This window comes from Engraulis encrasicolus, chromosome 14, assembly GCF_034702125.1.
Source record: "Engraulis encrasicolus isolate BLACKSEA-1 chromosome 14, IST_EnEncr_1.0, whole genome shotgun sequence".
Classification (NCBI taxonomy): domain Eukaryota; kingdom Metazoa; phylum Chordata; class Actinopteri; order Clupeiformes; family Engraulidae; genus Engraulis; species Engraulis encrasicolus.
In genome coordinates, this window is record NC_085870.1 from 35033927 (window position 1) to 35050718 (window position 16792).

At 45.8% G+C, this 16792-nt stretch overlaps 1 protein-coding gene across 4 annotated transcripts in view; it reads right to left on the reverse strand.

The window, feature by feature from the left end:
* ncoa3 (nuclear receptor coactivator 3) overlaps positions 1-16792 on the reverse strand; it is a 78615-nt gene that overhangs the window by 61222 nt on the left and 601 nt on the right. The gene's annotated exons all lie outside the window — the stretch shown is intronic.

The window sequence follows — 16792 nt, forward strand, 5'->3', positions numbered from 1 at the left end:
ATGTCATTCATAACTTTAATAAGAGCTGTTTCAGTGCTGTGGTAGGCACGGAAACCTGATTGAAATTTATCAAGGTAGCTATTAGACATTAGAAAGGCAGTTAATTGGTTAAAAACAGTTTTCTCTATTATTTTACGCATGAATGGTAGATTGGATATGGGCCTATACTTGTTTAGTACCAGTGCATCCAGGTTGTTCTTTTTCAGTAAGGGTTTCACAACTGCTTCTTTCAGACAGCCTGGGAATATGCCTGTTTGTAGTGAGGTGTTGATGATCTGAAGTACATCTGGTGATATTAGATGTAAGATGAATTTGAAGAAGGCTGTTGGTAGAATATCTAAGTCAGATGTAGAGGAGCTAAGACTTTGTACCGTTCTATTAAGAATGTCCACATCAACTAAATGAAAATTTCTCATGAGGTTAAGATTTTACTTCACCATAGCAAGGTCCGAATCATGGGCCGGTTGCACCTGTGTGTGTGAGTATGTTCGTACGTAGAGAGATGGAGGGAGACATGCTTAGCTTTTCCCAGCCCCTCCCCTCATCCTATGTGGTCTATAAATACAGACAGCATTGTTTTTCTTCCTTAAACACACCCACCCAGACCAATGTACACACATACACCTACATATGCACACTTCCTCTTGTCTGCACAAATATTGCTCAAAATATGCAACAGAACGTGGCAAAAACAAAGCACACACACACACACACACACACACACACACACACACACACACACACACACACACACACACACACACACACACACACACACACACACACACACACACACACACACACACGTTGGAGGCAACGCATCAGCAGCAGTACAGCACAGCACTGCAGCATGCGTTACGCTAGGAATGGATGGATGAAAGTTCTTCATCTGTGGCGAACCTCGGGAGCGGGAAGCTTTTCAGAAAAAAAGTGTGTATGTGTGTGTGTGTGTGTGTGTGGCAGGGGGGCAAAAGGCACAATGGCCCATACCACGCTTCATTCATCATCCATTCATCAGAAAAGAAAACACGGCATGAGAGAATGCAAAAAAAAAACTAAAGAGGCAGAGGGTGTGCGAGAGTGGGAGAAAGAGGGAGAGCGAAAGAGAGAAATGGATAGAGGGAGAAAGGAGGAGACAGAGGTGGATAAGAAAGTGTGTGTGGTGTGGGGAGAACAGAGATGCTTCTACTGCAGCAATGAGGGAAGAGAGAGAGAGAGAGAGAGAGAAGGCAGCCTCACCTCTTCCACACATCGCTCTGCGGAGGAATGGAAAAAGCAGAAGGTGGGCCGCAGTTTGCTCATAAAAATCCCTTTTAAAAGGGCCAGCAGCTCAGCTCTGCTCACCAGCCAGCTAGGACGGGCAAAAAAGGAGAGGGGTGGGGGCATTTCATGAATTCTAACGAGCACACACACACACGCACGCACACACGCATACACGACAGCATGCCTTTACGTTCAGTATTTCTTCTCTCTCTCCCTCTAGTTCCTTCTCTTTCCCTCATGCACACACTTATTTTTCCCTCCTCTCCTCTCCTCTACTTCTTTTTCTCTCCCTTTTCCTTCTGTAGGGGGTGTTGTCTGTGCCACGGTCGCTGAAAAGCCCTTTATTCATTCCATACTGCAGCTCCGATGATTTTCTTACTCCACCCCTCTCTCTCTCTCTTTCCCCCCCCCTCCCTCTCTCTCTGTCTCTCCGTTCCTGTGCTAGTAAGGGGTGGCGTAAACACAGGAAGAGAGTGGGCTCCGCTCCACAGCAGCGCCGGGCTGGGGCTGGGGCTGGGGCTGGGGCTGGGCGTTCCTAGCTGCACTGCTGCCGGGGTCAAAAGTTTACCGTGGTTTGAAATTCACCTTTCCTCAGCCAATCGCCGCGCGGCGCTGCAGCAGCCGAACTTTGACCCCCCTCGCAAAGAATTTGACTCTGAGGAAAGCTTCTACTAGTTCTCTCTTGTTTGCTCCCCCCTGCCTCCACCTCCCTCTCTAGCTCCCTCCCTTTCCCCATATCCCCAAACCACCAACTCCACCCCCACTCTTCTCCCCTCTCTCTACTGCTGCCCCTTCCTCCTCCTCCTTTTTCTTCTCCCTCTCCTTCTTTCTTTCTTTCTCAGTCCCTCGCTATTTTGCCACTCCCCCCTTTTCTGCTTTTCCAACACCCAGCCATTTTCATTTATTTTCAACTTGTGGAAGAAAGTTGGGAAGTGAAAGAAACAAAAAAGAGAAGAGTATTGTTCTGATATTTAAGAGAACACAAAAAAGTTCTGCAAGTTAAGTTAGATTACAGGACAGCATGAAAATAAATCTAAAGAAAAAAAACCCGACTTTATTGTAAATTACTTTTCTTTTCTTGAACTGGGCATATCAGTGTCAATGAACCAAACAGAATATAGTTTACAAATTAATAGTCAAAACACTCTCCTAAATACAAGCTTACAGTAATAATATTAGTCAGTTCAATGTGAATGGAAGTTCAAATCTCGTGGATGGGGGAAAACCCTTACTACTAATCAGGTGTTTATTACCAGCACCTTCATACAGGGAAAACCCAAATCTTCTCCTACACACACATACACACTTCTCTTGATTATCGACACAGACAGTTCAAACACCTCTGCGTTGAATAACAGCAGCCCATCTCTTTTCTAGTAAACATTACAAAAAAGGCATTACGTCCAAGAAGTGCCATTTTTTAAGCGCATCAGAATTCTCTTTGCAATGTAGTGTCACTGTCACCCTCTCATTGTGCATCTGGATGAGCAATGACGGCTAGTGGGGTAACCACCACTACACCCAGCGCATCAGAAAAACCTGACCCCTTCTAGACCTCTCCCATTATGTCCCGTGAACCCCTCTCTCAACCCCACGCACTGACACACCACATGGCGCCCAAAGTCAAGCTAACACTATTAAAAGCGTGTTTAAATGACTTATGAGGACAGGGTGGACAGAGGGGCCAACCGAACAGAGGAGAGAGAGAGAGAGAGAGAGAGAGAGAGAGAGAGAGAGAGAGAGAGAGAGAGAGAGAGAGAGAGAGAGAGAGAGAGAGAGAGAGAGAGCGCTCTGGGTGAGGGGTGGGAGGTGGCCCAGCGGCCCTCGCACCATACGGTCAAATGGTTTCAATATTGAAAAACACGCACACAAATTAGAAATTCAATTTGAACAGGTCGGTCATGTATTGATCCCTGATCACCAATCTCATCCCACAAGCACACACAACACACACACACATAAGCAAATGATGCAAAAATCACACATAGTGACTTGGAAACTCTCAAATTGAGATCTTTTGGTTTGTTCAGTCTTATACAAAAAAGAAAAACAACATCACAGCTAAAGACGGTGAGTCGAATTGGAAGGACAGTCCAGGGAGAACCCAAAGTCCATTCGGTCATTCGCCAGAACAACAGATACCCAAATCAATACGAAGACACCAGCCATATCGCCTTCAAGCAAGACAAATGACAATAACTAATCACCTCCAACCTGAATACATGTTGATCCGAGCCTTACCATCCACAAAAGAAGATGGCATCACAAAAGACCAGCCCGGCAATTAGACTATTAAGGCTCCATGTTCTGGCCATAAAGGCTGTGTTTTTACCTGCACAACACATCACCAACAGACTGAAGAAAAGAGCAGAGAGAGAAAAACAGTGATTGTTCGAAGGCATCAGCATTACCAGCCATTCATCATTCGGAGACCCTAAGGAGAATGGGAGAGGTGAAAGGCCATTTGCTTTTGTTGGCTTTCCTTCTTTTTCCCTCAGATAACCTTTGACCTCAGTGCTGGAGGTCAGGAGTCGTCCCCTTCACGGTGGACTGTGATTGTTGAGGATGTGTTTTGGAAATGCAGGCACTGGCTGCAGGACTGACATAGGTGTGTGAGTGTGTGTGTTTCTAGAAGATGGAATGAGAGGTGGTGGTGGCGGTGGTGGTGTTGGGGCAGAGAGAAGAGACAGCTTCCATCCTCGTTTCTGGCAATCGGTAGAATGATGGGCTTCATCTCCACACCTGGTTTGACTTTCGGCACACCATCTTCCCAACGGTGATAAACGCCTCCGCTGACTGACTGAGTGCAGAGACTTGTTGCAGTGCAAGTGCACCTGACCAAGATAGCAAGACGGCGGAAGGTAGTAGGCTAGTACAGCCAAAGACATAAAATATAGTGGAAGGTGGTAGGCTAGTAGTACAACCAAAGACATTTAATATGGAGAAAAGTAGTAGGCCAGTACAATCAAAGATATTCAATATAGTGGTGGACCAAGATGAGTCTGTGATCCTCCCCTTCTTCTGTGACCTTTAGTGGCAGCTTGCATTTGATGTGTGCTAGCTACCGCCATCTATAACGCTAACGGAACTCCATTCAGTTTCAACCTCTGCTGCTCTCCCAAAAGGGCGTACACCCTATGTCGCGTGGGTCCCGGAAAAGTACCCTTATGAATTGTCTCTACCTTATCAATCGTCTCTGGTGCAATCAATGGCTCAATAACACAGCCACTGCACACATATCACCTTTGGACTCCTTTATGCACACACAGTAGAGCATTCACTCAGGTAATGGCAATATGATGGAGGGCAAGTAATAGCATGTTTAATTGTTAATATTCCAAGGAGAGCCACTCCATTTTTCAACCACTTTTTAAATACCTATCGTCAACCTTCTCCTCTTAGATGCATCTTTACACTGTGTGCCAGTGCCAATGGAAGCCAGTTTGCCCGTGTATTTTTTTTAAAAAAATGGGAGGTTGTCGTGGCTGTGAGTAACCTGCTTGATAGATAGAAACACTTCCTGCAACAGCGAGCCAGAGAACACCAACCCGTGCCAAGTAGAGGAGTGTGTCACTCACAGTGGAGCTGTATCTATGGCTCATCAAGGTGGAGTGCCACTGGGTTGTAGGCTACACCACTTGATGGCGGACAATTAGTCTGCAGCGAGTGCCATGGCATCTGTGTGCACAGGAGCCGGTCTGTCTGGGTGTACAACACTGACTGTACACATGATGAAACGCCCTGCCCCTGACCAGCACCAGGGAATTCAGCGTGGACCAATGAGAGAGTGGCAAGTGATAAATGGCAGGTGAAACGTCAGCATTTCCTTCTCAGTCAATTCCCGTGTCCTTCTGTTTTAAGATTGACGGTTACAACTACACTACTGTGTGTACTGGTCTTAAAAATGGGATCTCCACAAGGGGTTACTGCCAGTGCCATATAATAAATCAAAAAGGGTTTAAATCTACAACATCTTGCTTTTTCCACATTCTAAGTCTGTGATTCGGAGCAGAATAGAACAGAAAACCTCAGTATGGATGCTCACGTTACATATTCATATTCATTCTTGACTGAAAGTTACTTTGTTTTACTTCTGCTTGAATGATCGCACACACACAATCTTGTGTGCCGTTCGCTTGAAACAACATTACAGAATATTTCTGCTTGCACCGTCTGTATGTCATTTTTGCATTGATTTTGAATGTCCCAATGGCAATTACACTCCATTCAAAGGTCGTATAACCACACTTACTCCAAAAACCTGAATCTCATGTGTAAATAAAAAGGATGCCACTCATGGCAGAAGCTGGAGGATTACGAATGGGGGGCGTAGGTGAAGGCCCACCAGATGTGAGTGACAGTGATGACGACAAAATAACACAAGTAACAGACAAAGAGGAGCAGAGAGAGAGAGAGAGAGAGAGAGAGAGAGAGAGAGAGAGAGAGAGAGAGAGAGAGAGAGAGAGAGAGAGAGAGAGAGAGAGAGAGAGAGAGAGAGAGAGAGATGGGTAGCAAGGAAGGACAGGCACAGGAGATCACTCACTGAAGCATCAGAGCCAACCTTCACCCACCAACCCCACTCCCATTCCCCCTCCTTCCCCTCCCCCTCTCCCCCTGCGACGACTGACTGCATAAACAAGGAGGGAATGCCAAAGTGACACACTGGCAGATGTGTGCACACCGACGGAGGACTTGAAAGACACCCAGCTCCTCTTTCCCCTTCCAAACACAGCACAGCCAAGCGCAGCAGCAGAGAGAGCGAGAGAGAGAGAGAGTATGAGAGAGAGAGAGAGTACGAGAGAGAGAGAGTACGAGAGAGAGCGAGAGAGAGTGAGAGAGAGCGCAAGGCAAGTCTCCTTTACGTCCACCCTCAAGAGCTCAAGCAATGAAACGGAAGTGGTGATGAGAGCTCCCACCTGGCCTGGCCACCTCCGAGACACTCCCATGAATCTCCTGGACTCAAGGAAGCTGCGGGGGTCACACTGCTAAATAAATGTTTGGCATAACCCAGCATCTATGATTCATGAGCACATATGCTAAGGGGACACGGGCGGAGGAAGCAGAAGAGGGAAGGGAGGCACTGGGGTGGGGTGGAAAACTATCACTATTTTAGCAGAAACTTAAAAAAGGGAGAGAGAGAGAGAGAGAGAGAGAGAGAGAGAGAGAGAGAGAGAGAGAGAGAGAGAGATGAATATTGAATAAGATTTTGCGGGCACCACTTCTGAACGACGACTAGCGATATCGCGCGCTGGCTAACTCCACCAGGTCCCCTGTCAAAATGGTCAAACAGCACCTGGGGCTTAAAAGTGAATTATTGATGGGTCCTTCCCGCATGGTTTTTCCTCCCTCCTTCCCACCCACCCGCTCCCCAGCCTCTTTAGTATGGAAATACAGGCTGCCGGACCTGTGGCGCGCGGCAAACACACAGCTGCTGCCCACTACTCTCGCCACCCGCCTTCAAGTGGGGGGGAAGAAGGCACACACACACACACACACACACACACACACACACACACACACACACACACACACACACACACACACACACACACACACACACACACACACACACACACACACACACACACACACACACACACACACATACACACACACACACGGCCAGTAACACACCAGGGTACTGGGCACTGCACATTGCTATTCATGCTGAAAGAGATGCTGTGGCAGAGAGGGGAGGGAATAGGAGGGGAGAGGAGAGGAGAGGACAAGAGGAGAGGAGAGGATGGGAGAGGCGCAGAGGAGGGGAGAGGAGAGGAGAGGACAAGAGGAGAGGAGAGGAGAGGAGAGGACAAGAGGAGAGGAGAGGATGGGAGAGGCGCAGAGGAAAGGAGAAAAGAGGAGAGGGAGAGGATGGTGCATTGCTAGAAAAGTTCTGGAACATAAAGTGCCTAGAGTGGCGCCCAGCAAACTTTATGCAAGTTCAGGTCAACATGGGTATCAGTTTACCTCCACGGGAGAAGGAGTCGGGTGGGAAGAGATGGGGGAGGTGGGAGGGAGGTTGTGGTGTGGAGATTTCAGACTCTCTGAAAGTGTTTCCATACATGCTGAGGAATCAGGGTATCGCTGTATCGCTGATCTACACAGAACACTCCCCTTAGGAAATTGAGCAAGTGATAGTATCTCTCATATGTGTACATTTACAGGATGAAAGATTTTTTGTGGAAGCACTGCAAATCTCCTTAATACCACTATGGCAGTAGGGAAAAGGCTGGAAAAGTAGCACAGGGGTCTTAGAACAGGCGTGATTGAGATTTGAGCTACTGGTCTCGGAGAACCCGAAAAGGGGAAACGGGGTATGGGGAAAAATGGAGAGGGATGAGGGGCACACGGCCGGGGAAGGGGGTACACACATAGCTATAAGATGATTCAGATCTGGAGGGATTACGTAGTGCCAGTGTTCCAGTGACTAGGTTCTAATTGCTGCTTTCAAAACAGAGGTACTTCACCGAATAGGAACTAGGTAGGATCGAAAGTTGTAGTGAGGAAATCGTTCTGACTTGAGTTGTGGAATATACCGCTTATTGCTCTAGAGATTGTGTTCCACTACTTTGCTCTTTTCCATGTCCTTTTAAATTCATTACTCACACTTCAACTGTGTTTGACCTCCATCATCCCAAACACCATGACGCAATTAAACATGCAAAGCTTGAACGTGGCATCCCGTATTGTCTTCAAAGACAACCAACTCTGCGCATCAGTGTGTATGATGTCAAATGTCTGAAGTTGACAGACTGTATCTGTATGAACGGTAGTGGGAAAAGCAAACAGGAAGCAAAAGAGTAGGGCTGCACGATAATGGAAAAAAAATCATAATCACGATTATTTGTCAAAATCGTAATCACTACTATTGATTTTTTTTACAGATTTTTTTTGAAAATTATAACAAGATGAAATATTACCAAGAATTAACACATTGACTCCCAAACCACTGGAAAACCCGTTTTTACTTCCCATGCGTTGGCTCCCAAAACTGGAAAACCCGTTTTTGAGTTTTTATTGCATATTTCATAACTAGACACTTAAATGCTTATTGTGTGTGATTTTGGGAGCTCTGTGATAAGTAGAACAGACATAGATGACAGTCAAAAGTTTGTGTCATCATCTGGACATTTTAATCACAACTCCAGGATCGGCACCAACACAACAATATTTTTCATAACTGTAGCCTACTGTATGGAACTGTTGGTCTGCGTCGGTTACGTCACTGTTGCGCCCTCTGTGTAGCCTACAAAAGTGTCTGCGATGCTGTCATCTTTATAAACACAAGGATCGTGCTTGTATGTTGTTTCCTTAGTGCTACAATAGGCTACAGTCAGCGTCCACTCTATGGCGCTTTATAATATGCTTCACAAAAGAATTAGTACAGAAGACAACACTTTCACTTCAACTGAACACACCTGGGGAATAGGCTAATGCAAACCTTGGCCAGATCCTACTGCCCAACACATTGTGAACTGTGATTGGATTATTACCCTTACCTCGGATTTGATCGGCAACCAGATAAGTTGGATTCATCATTTTGTTCTTTTATTACCCCCATGGTGAAATTGACGCCGTAGTGAACAGGAGAAGCTGGCTGCTACTGTCGGTGAAGCTAGCATTGCTATGTAAACAGTAGCACGCATGCGGTGGTAGATGGACACTCCCAACTGAGATCGCTCCCGGACGTGCAGTCCCAGGTGTTTCTATCACTCCCGGACGTGTAGTCCCACCCGATTATATTTCACGTATTATCATACACTGCCACATACAATCAATGTAGGGTTAGGTTTAGGGATAGGGTTAGAAACAAAAAACTAACATCAAAAAGATAACTAGCTCCGTTATATGGCGGTGGGACCGATAGTCTGGCTAGTGGGAGCGAGCCGACAGGGGAGCGTCCTGCGTTGGGAGCGTCAATCAGGGAATCGCACGCATGCATCGCACAGCACTGCTGTTTCCCCACAGGATCGGAGACATTAATGCATACGATTAACGGATTTTGTTGTTGACGTTGGACTAGATGCCTTTAGTGACGTGTTTTTGAATATGTTTTGCCTACTGCGTGTGGTGGTGTGACTACGACCCGTTTCGTGTGGTGTGTGCAAAGATTAGTTGTGCAGGAACAGACTGTAGCCTACACAAGGAACTGAAACGTACTTCCGGCGAAAATACGCTTGGTTGGTTGATACATTTGGAGGGGGAGGTGGCAGAGCAGGAGAGATGTGTCTAGTATATATTGGTCTCCGTGAAAAAGCGCAAGATTCATTTCATAACAAGAAGAAGAAGCGCCAGATTCTGAAACGGCGCATGATTGACAAAAGCCTCGATATCTCCCTTCCATGGTGATTTGGGCAGATACCGGCCTTGGTTTAACTCACGATAGCTCGGCAATAAAAGCACGTAGAGACATGCGGTTTTCACGCACTAAGAGGGGAAAGGCTCACCTTTCAAATGAGCCATAGCATGTTTCGGTGGCCCTATCACATATTATGCTATGACTGTACAAAAAACACCTAAAAATGGTTTAGAACGCTGGGAGTCTACGACATGATTCTGAAAACACCGCTGGTAGTCAATGTGTTAACTATATACGGGATGAGCAAAATAAAATTAATTGTAATAATTATGTAAAGGCAATAGCATGAAACTTAGGTGGACAGATTTCTGGACAGAAACACCAGCCTGTCAGTATGTTCTGGCTTCAAGGACGCCCTCAAGTAAGTCGCTATTGCCACGATTAAATCATGATCAAAATTTCGACTTCGATTTCCCTAATTTATCACGATTTTCGATTATTTTCGATTGATTGTGCAGCCCTAGAAAAGAGGTCCAATCAGGGTTCGAGTACTTGCTTCTCAGTAGCTAGTTCCATCCAAGTACCTTGAAAACACCTACACCAATGTCAAGTGTTCTAGCCTTGGTAGAGCATGAAACGCCCAGTGATTGGAAACTCTTTGGTGAACTCCACGGAGTATTCAATCACTAGGCGTTTCACACACTACCAAGGCTATAACCATTGACATTGGGAAATGGTGCTGATGTTACTGATAAGGAACTACTTTTTTTCAGCAAAAAAGGAACTCCTCGCCTACTCGCACACTTCCATACTGGCACAACGGGTAGCTTATGTCAACATTGCTAGTGTTACTGGCATTTGTCCTCTCTGTATAGGTCAAATATTGGAGATAGTCACAATGTGACCGCTCAATAGCCTTGTCCTTTTTTTCTCTTCTCTCACACAAACATAGAATAATGCCTACTCCTCTCATGCATACTACTCTAGACGCCCGTCTCTATACTGCTTTTTGTAATGGGTGGTGAGCATCAGGAGGGTGGAGAGACTTGTGTGCCGAGTGTGTGTATGGTGAGAGGGGCTCTGTGTTGGGCTGGGCTGGGCCGGGCGGGCGGGCAGTGGGCTGGGAGGCGCGAAGGCAGGAAGGGGGTGTGGAGTGTGGAGCTAGGCCTGCCTGGCAGAATGAAAACAAGGTGGCCGCTGCACAGCGCAGCGCAGCGCAGCCGAGAGGTTCATCCAGAGGTGACTCACTCCCTCCTCGCCGCCTGATTGACAGAGAGAGCATCTGGTAACGTTTATCCTCGACTCAAAAACTTCTCTCTCGTTCTCTCCTTCACTTGCTCGGGTCTCTCGCTCTCTTTTCCCCACCTTCTCTCTCTTTCCCTCTTTCCCACTCCCTCCTCACCCCATAGTCCCAACCTCCACCGAGCGCCACACACTTTTATACAGGGGGCCCTAAACAAAACACAAACACACCAAGTCATGCTAACTTTTTACAATGGTAACAAGACCAGGCCAGAGCCCTACCCTGCTGCCGGCTTATTCAGGTGAACCCGTTTTACGAGCATTCTTTTGCCCAGCAAGAGGAGGAATGGGGTGGAGTAAGGAGTAGGGGGAGAGCAAGAAAGAAAGAGTCTTGTTGAGAGAAAGAAAGAAAGAAAGAAAGAAAAAAAAACAGAGTGAAAGACAGGGCAAAATAGGAGGGATAAAAATAAGACTATACATTGCACTCAGTGTCTTCTTCCCCCTCCTCATCCCCGTCTCTAGTTCAAGCTGCTTCACCTTATCCAATGGCAGTGAGCGGATAGGAGGAAGCGCTGTGCTGTGGCTAATTGCTAATCATAGCCTAGCAGCCTGAAATCACAGACGCCCATACTGAGTGGCATGGCACTCTTTTTGCCTGGGAGCCAGAGGAGCAGCCAATGTGCAAGGAATTACCCAGCTAAGTGAGGCCCCGGCTGGACAACTAACTTGCACTGCAGATGACTGCATACTACTCTCTCTCTGGGTCTCACTCCCTCATTGGGATCTTGCTACAGTGTAGTGTAGGGTTGCCACATTTCAGTGGTAAAAAAACGGCTCACATTGACACGCGAGCATGACACATTAATGATATGTGTTTATTTCAATGGGGTAATATGACGTTGTGCATTATAAAAAAAAACTGGACAGTTATTCAATTTATACCTGTCCTGGACAGACCATAAAAACCGGGACAATCCAGGAAAAACCTGGACGTGTGGCAACACGAGTGTAGTGAGCTTCCTCTGCCTTTCCTGTGTATGATCAGCATCATAACAATAACAGGGCTCACAATGCATGATCTTAGCCAGCAGAAATCATATTATTATACGCTGCCCTTTGGAAATAAGAGACTGTGAAAGTGCAGTTTAAGTTTAAGTGGGGAGTCATTAATGTCTAAAATAAATGACTGATGGGAGTTTTCTGATTACGACATTGCAGCTATGTAGAATTTCATTTAATCCCTGGCTATATCCTCAGGGGTCTGATCAATTCAATACCAGCCCAAACAAGTCCTTGGAAAACATTTACGACTTGACGGGACACATTCAACACATAAGCTTAATGAATGAATCAGCGGTGCTAACCAAGAACAGCTAAGGTACTTCTTTAACATTTGACATTACAAATAAAAGGGTGACTGACATTGACCGTCACAAATTAAACAGCACTGACAATGTCCTAGTTTGTGCCGTATTGTCTTTCGTACATTAACGGTGTGAGCCACAAAAAGCTCCAAGTCAGAGTCCAAGTCAACTAAAGGCCCTAAGCCAGCAAATGACCTTGAGCCAGCCAAGAAGGAGTGCAGTCATGGCAACCCAACTTTACACAACTAGGCACAGCTGGATGCAACTTACACATCCCCCCTTAAATCCAAGCTGAGGTACGCAAAAGCAAAGGGGGAGTTGTAAAATTTCATTGAGGACACAGATGCCATGGTACAATAACTGTGAAAGAATTTCTTAATAATCCTTCATGAACTTTCAACCCCGTCGTCTATTGGAACAGAGAAAACTTCAAACTGCACATAAACTTTTTTGCTGCATGGGCCTATAGTGAAGTAAAACAAATACACAGTCTTCTCAACAACTTTCTCCCTTTTTGTATGAAATGTTGGTCGGTGTGTGTGTGTGTGTGTGTGTGTGTGTGTGTGTGTGTGTGTGTGTGTGTGTGTGTGTGTGTGTGTGTGTGTGTGTGTGTGTGTGTGTAGAAAACAACAGGGCCCTCTGCAAGAGTGAAAAACAAAAGTACACAAATGAAGTCCATCTGGAAGCCATTCGTGGCACTGCCTGAAGGTAGACAGACGACAACTGAGCCATGAATGAGGAGAAGAAAATGAATGTATTCCTGCCCGTGGAACTTCACGAAAATACAAAAAAAAGAATGTCAAAACTTCACTTGTCCAAAATATTTTGCTCTCTGCCACGGTCTAACAACAATAAAGAGTATTGTATGGTGCGTAGATGTTGACAACAGTTTTGATCGTGGTCAGCAAGATACACCGATTCGTGTTCGTCTTAGAACTTGGGCTTACCGATCAAGCTTGGGTTGACGCTCCTATCGGCCCAATGCCTCCAGTCACCTCTCACTCACCGGGGTTTTTAAAAACACAGACATTTGTGTGATAAGGTACCCGAAGAAGACCGGATGGATGAAACACAGCTATTAAAACAGAGCAGCTTGTGTGCAGTATTTTTTTTTATTACATAATGATAACCTCACTGTGGTGGTATCCAATACACCTGTCCGGCAACTGAGGTGTGCAAAAGCACTCTTCTTTTTAAACTGGTTTTAGAAACGCATAACATGAATGAAGCACTAAAAAAGGTAAGAAACCTTCAGACACAGCCTGCAGAGCCCATCCAACCCACCAACTCATCACCTTAAACCTAAACACACACACACACACACACACACACACACACACACACACACACACACACACACACACACACACACACACACACACACACACACACACACACACACACACACACACACACACACACACACACACACACACACACACACACGTAGGAGTGCTTTTCCACCAAGGCCGAGAGGCATCACATTTCAATTAGGCAAACAATCAAGCTTTTGTTTCAGGCCCGGTGTCATCAAGCCGGTCACAGAGTCAGCACTGCTCGGCCATCCACTATTAATCATACATTACCCAGGCACACAGGCAGGCACCCACCCACACACCCACACACACACCTCCAACCAGCGCAGGCACACACACACACACACACACACACACACACACACACACACACACACACACACACACACACACACACACACACACACACACACACACCTCCTCCAACCCCCCCCCCCCACACACACACACACACACCTCCTCCAACCCCCCCCCCCCCCTCCCACACACACACACACACACACACACACCTCCAACCCACACACACATACAGACACAGAGACACAGACACACACCTCCAACCCACACACACACCCCTCCTCCTCACCTGATAGATCTGCTACACTTTCGCTCCTCAGTGCGGCAGCACACAAAAACACACAATACTCATCACAAAACAGCAGTGCCTGTTGAGCTAATGATTTTAATCCTGCTTGCTTGCATACTTAAATCACACACCATACACACACAGTGGCACAAATATAATACACTCACTCAACCAAACACATGCTCACACTAAAACATGTGTGTGAGTGTGAGAGAGAGCTACCCCTGCAGTCAAGCTGAAAGAATGCTATCCATTCAAACACCACTGGGAGAAAAAAAATGTAGCCTGACAAAGACTGAGTGGAGACAGTCATCAAAAAGTGCCACATAAAGGTGAGGAGGCATCCCCTCCCCCTCCTCTCCTCTATTCTCCTCTCATTGTTGGCCACAAAGCCCCCCATGCTCAGACACAGAGCACACTCAAGAAGAGCCTCACAGCACATGCATACAATGCTCCTCCAATATGCTCAGGCCAGTAGCACTGGGTGAAGAACAAATAGGCCCCAGTCTAGAATAGGCAAATCAAGTGACACTAACATCAACCAAAGCAGGACCAATTTTCTCATATCTAGTACTCCATTCAACGTGTTGAAATTGAAATTCTAAAAGGTGCAAAAACGGAATTCTACATTTACCCCCATTCTTCAAGAATTTAAGGTGTAAAAATAGTGTGTGAGTTCATACGGTCTACTGGGTCCTGTGGTATCCTTCTTATAATGTGCATACATTGAGAGGCACATTCTTTCTGTACAAAAGAAGGGGGTCTGCTTTCTGCTGTGAGGCCGGCGCGAGTTAATGAGTAAGGACCACACTGGCGAAATGGATGAGGACAGACAAGCGTGCATCCAAGTCATTTCTCTCACCCCCATTGGCAGTCAAAGAATCTCACACAAGATTGACTCATTGTTAACGTGGCCTGACGTTCCTTGTGTGTGAGAGGGAGTGAGAACGGGAGCTTGATACAGAGAGAGGGAGAGAGAGAGGGAGAGGGAACGGAGCAGCGAGAGGTGGAGGTAGGAGTGGTTCAATCTTCCAAAAACCTACAAAACTGAACAAGACGGCTCATCCTTAGAAAGAATCCATAAAGATTGAAGAGAATCTATATTTCATCTTTCCAGTACTACGTCTATATTTCAGAGACAGATCTACAAGCTTAAAAAAATAGACAAGCAAAACCTTCTTAAAAAAACATTTGTTCCAGTAGTGCAACATCTGAATAATAACTCGCTCAAAAAGACTGCAGTTAAGTATTGAAGATGTGAAAACCAGCTCATGCCGAAACCGATTTAATCAAATGCATTGAGTCCAAAGAAAGGCAGGGCCCCTCTCACCAAAACTCCTTCTACTGGTGGTAAGCAAAACCAACCAGCTAAGCAACTAATCAACTAAAAAAAACAAAAACACGTTTGTCTACTCTGACTGCCAAATGATGTCAAGCTCATCATTACGTACGTAGTAAGACCTTGCTACTTGTAGTACAGCCTAGCCTCTCATTCTTCAGCAGAAGACCTCGTATGCCAAGACAAATGTTCTGCTGACAGAGCCCCACTCATGACGAGATTTATATGTGCCCCTGCAAGGCAAACAGAGGCATCCTCTATTTGGCTGCCCTGACCTTAACCATCTCTCCAGACGTGTGAGGGCTCTCCGGCCAAAGTTTCAAACTCATGGCTGACAAGACAGGTAGACTCACAGATTCACAGTCACATTCATGCCATGCCATGCATTGCTCCTGGAAAAAAAGGGTAAACAAACAGAAGAAAAAAAAGACACGAATACAGAGCATGAAGAGTAGCACAACAACTGTGTTGGGGGGTAGGCAGTAAACAAACACTGAAACAAATTATGTAATGTACTGACCGGGTAGAAGAAAAAAAAATACACTATGGAAATTTCAAATCTTATGCTGGCCACATGGCCATACATGTAATGTCTATTTCCCTCTTGTTGACTTGAATTCTTGTATTTTTTTTAATCATTCAAAATTGAATTCATGTGCTTATTCAAATATTTGAAAGCTTATCAAATACTTAGCACCTATTCATGAAAACAATCAGGACGCCAGTAAACTTTACTACAGACGAAAAAGCCTACGTGATGACGGCAAAGCAGCTGACGCCAGTTTTACTTTCAGCATAATGTTGATAAGAGGAGAAGGCGTTTACCCGAATCATGGCATTATGTACAGGGTTATCGCGCCTATTAGAGTAAGCTTCCCTGGATCATTGAACAAGTAAAAGAAGTTCGCAGGCAGTCACTGGGTTTCAGCAGAAGTAAAATCAACAACACATCCAGGCAGCTCGAGCTAGTTGCCTGAACACAGGTTGCAACATTAGTTCTACACAGGGTTTTGGTTAGGTTTATCAACATTTCTTCAAGGAGGTCAGTGCGTACAACGTTTCAAAACAAAATCACCTGTTATCTCTGAGAAGGTGTTAGGTTGGTAGGCTACACACACCAAGATACGCTAGTCCACGTATAACCGTGCCAAAGTTGTACGGACAATAAATTAACATCAGAACCCGGAACTCAAGAACTGAAATAAAAAGTCAACACTCTTGGAAAGCAAGACGGGTGACCATGTGTAAACATACAAATACAGAAGACATCCCAACAACGAATTTTACACAACGATCGGGGGTATTTAAATGCAGAGCAAGAATACTGTTGACTGCCGCTAGCTGGCTAGCCCGCTAGCCTTGTAGACTGTTTCAACATACACT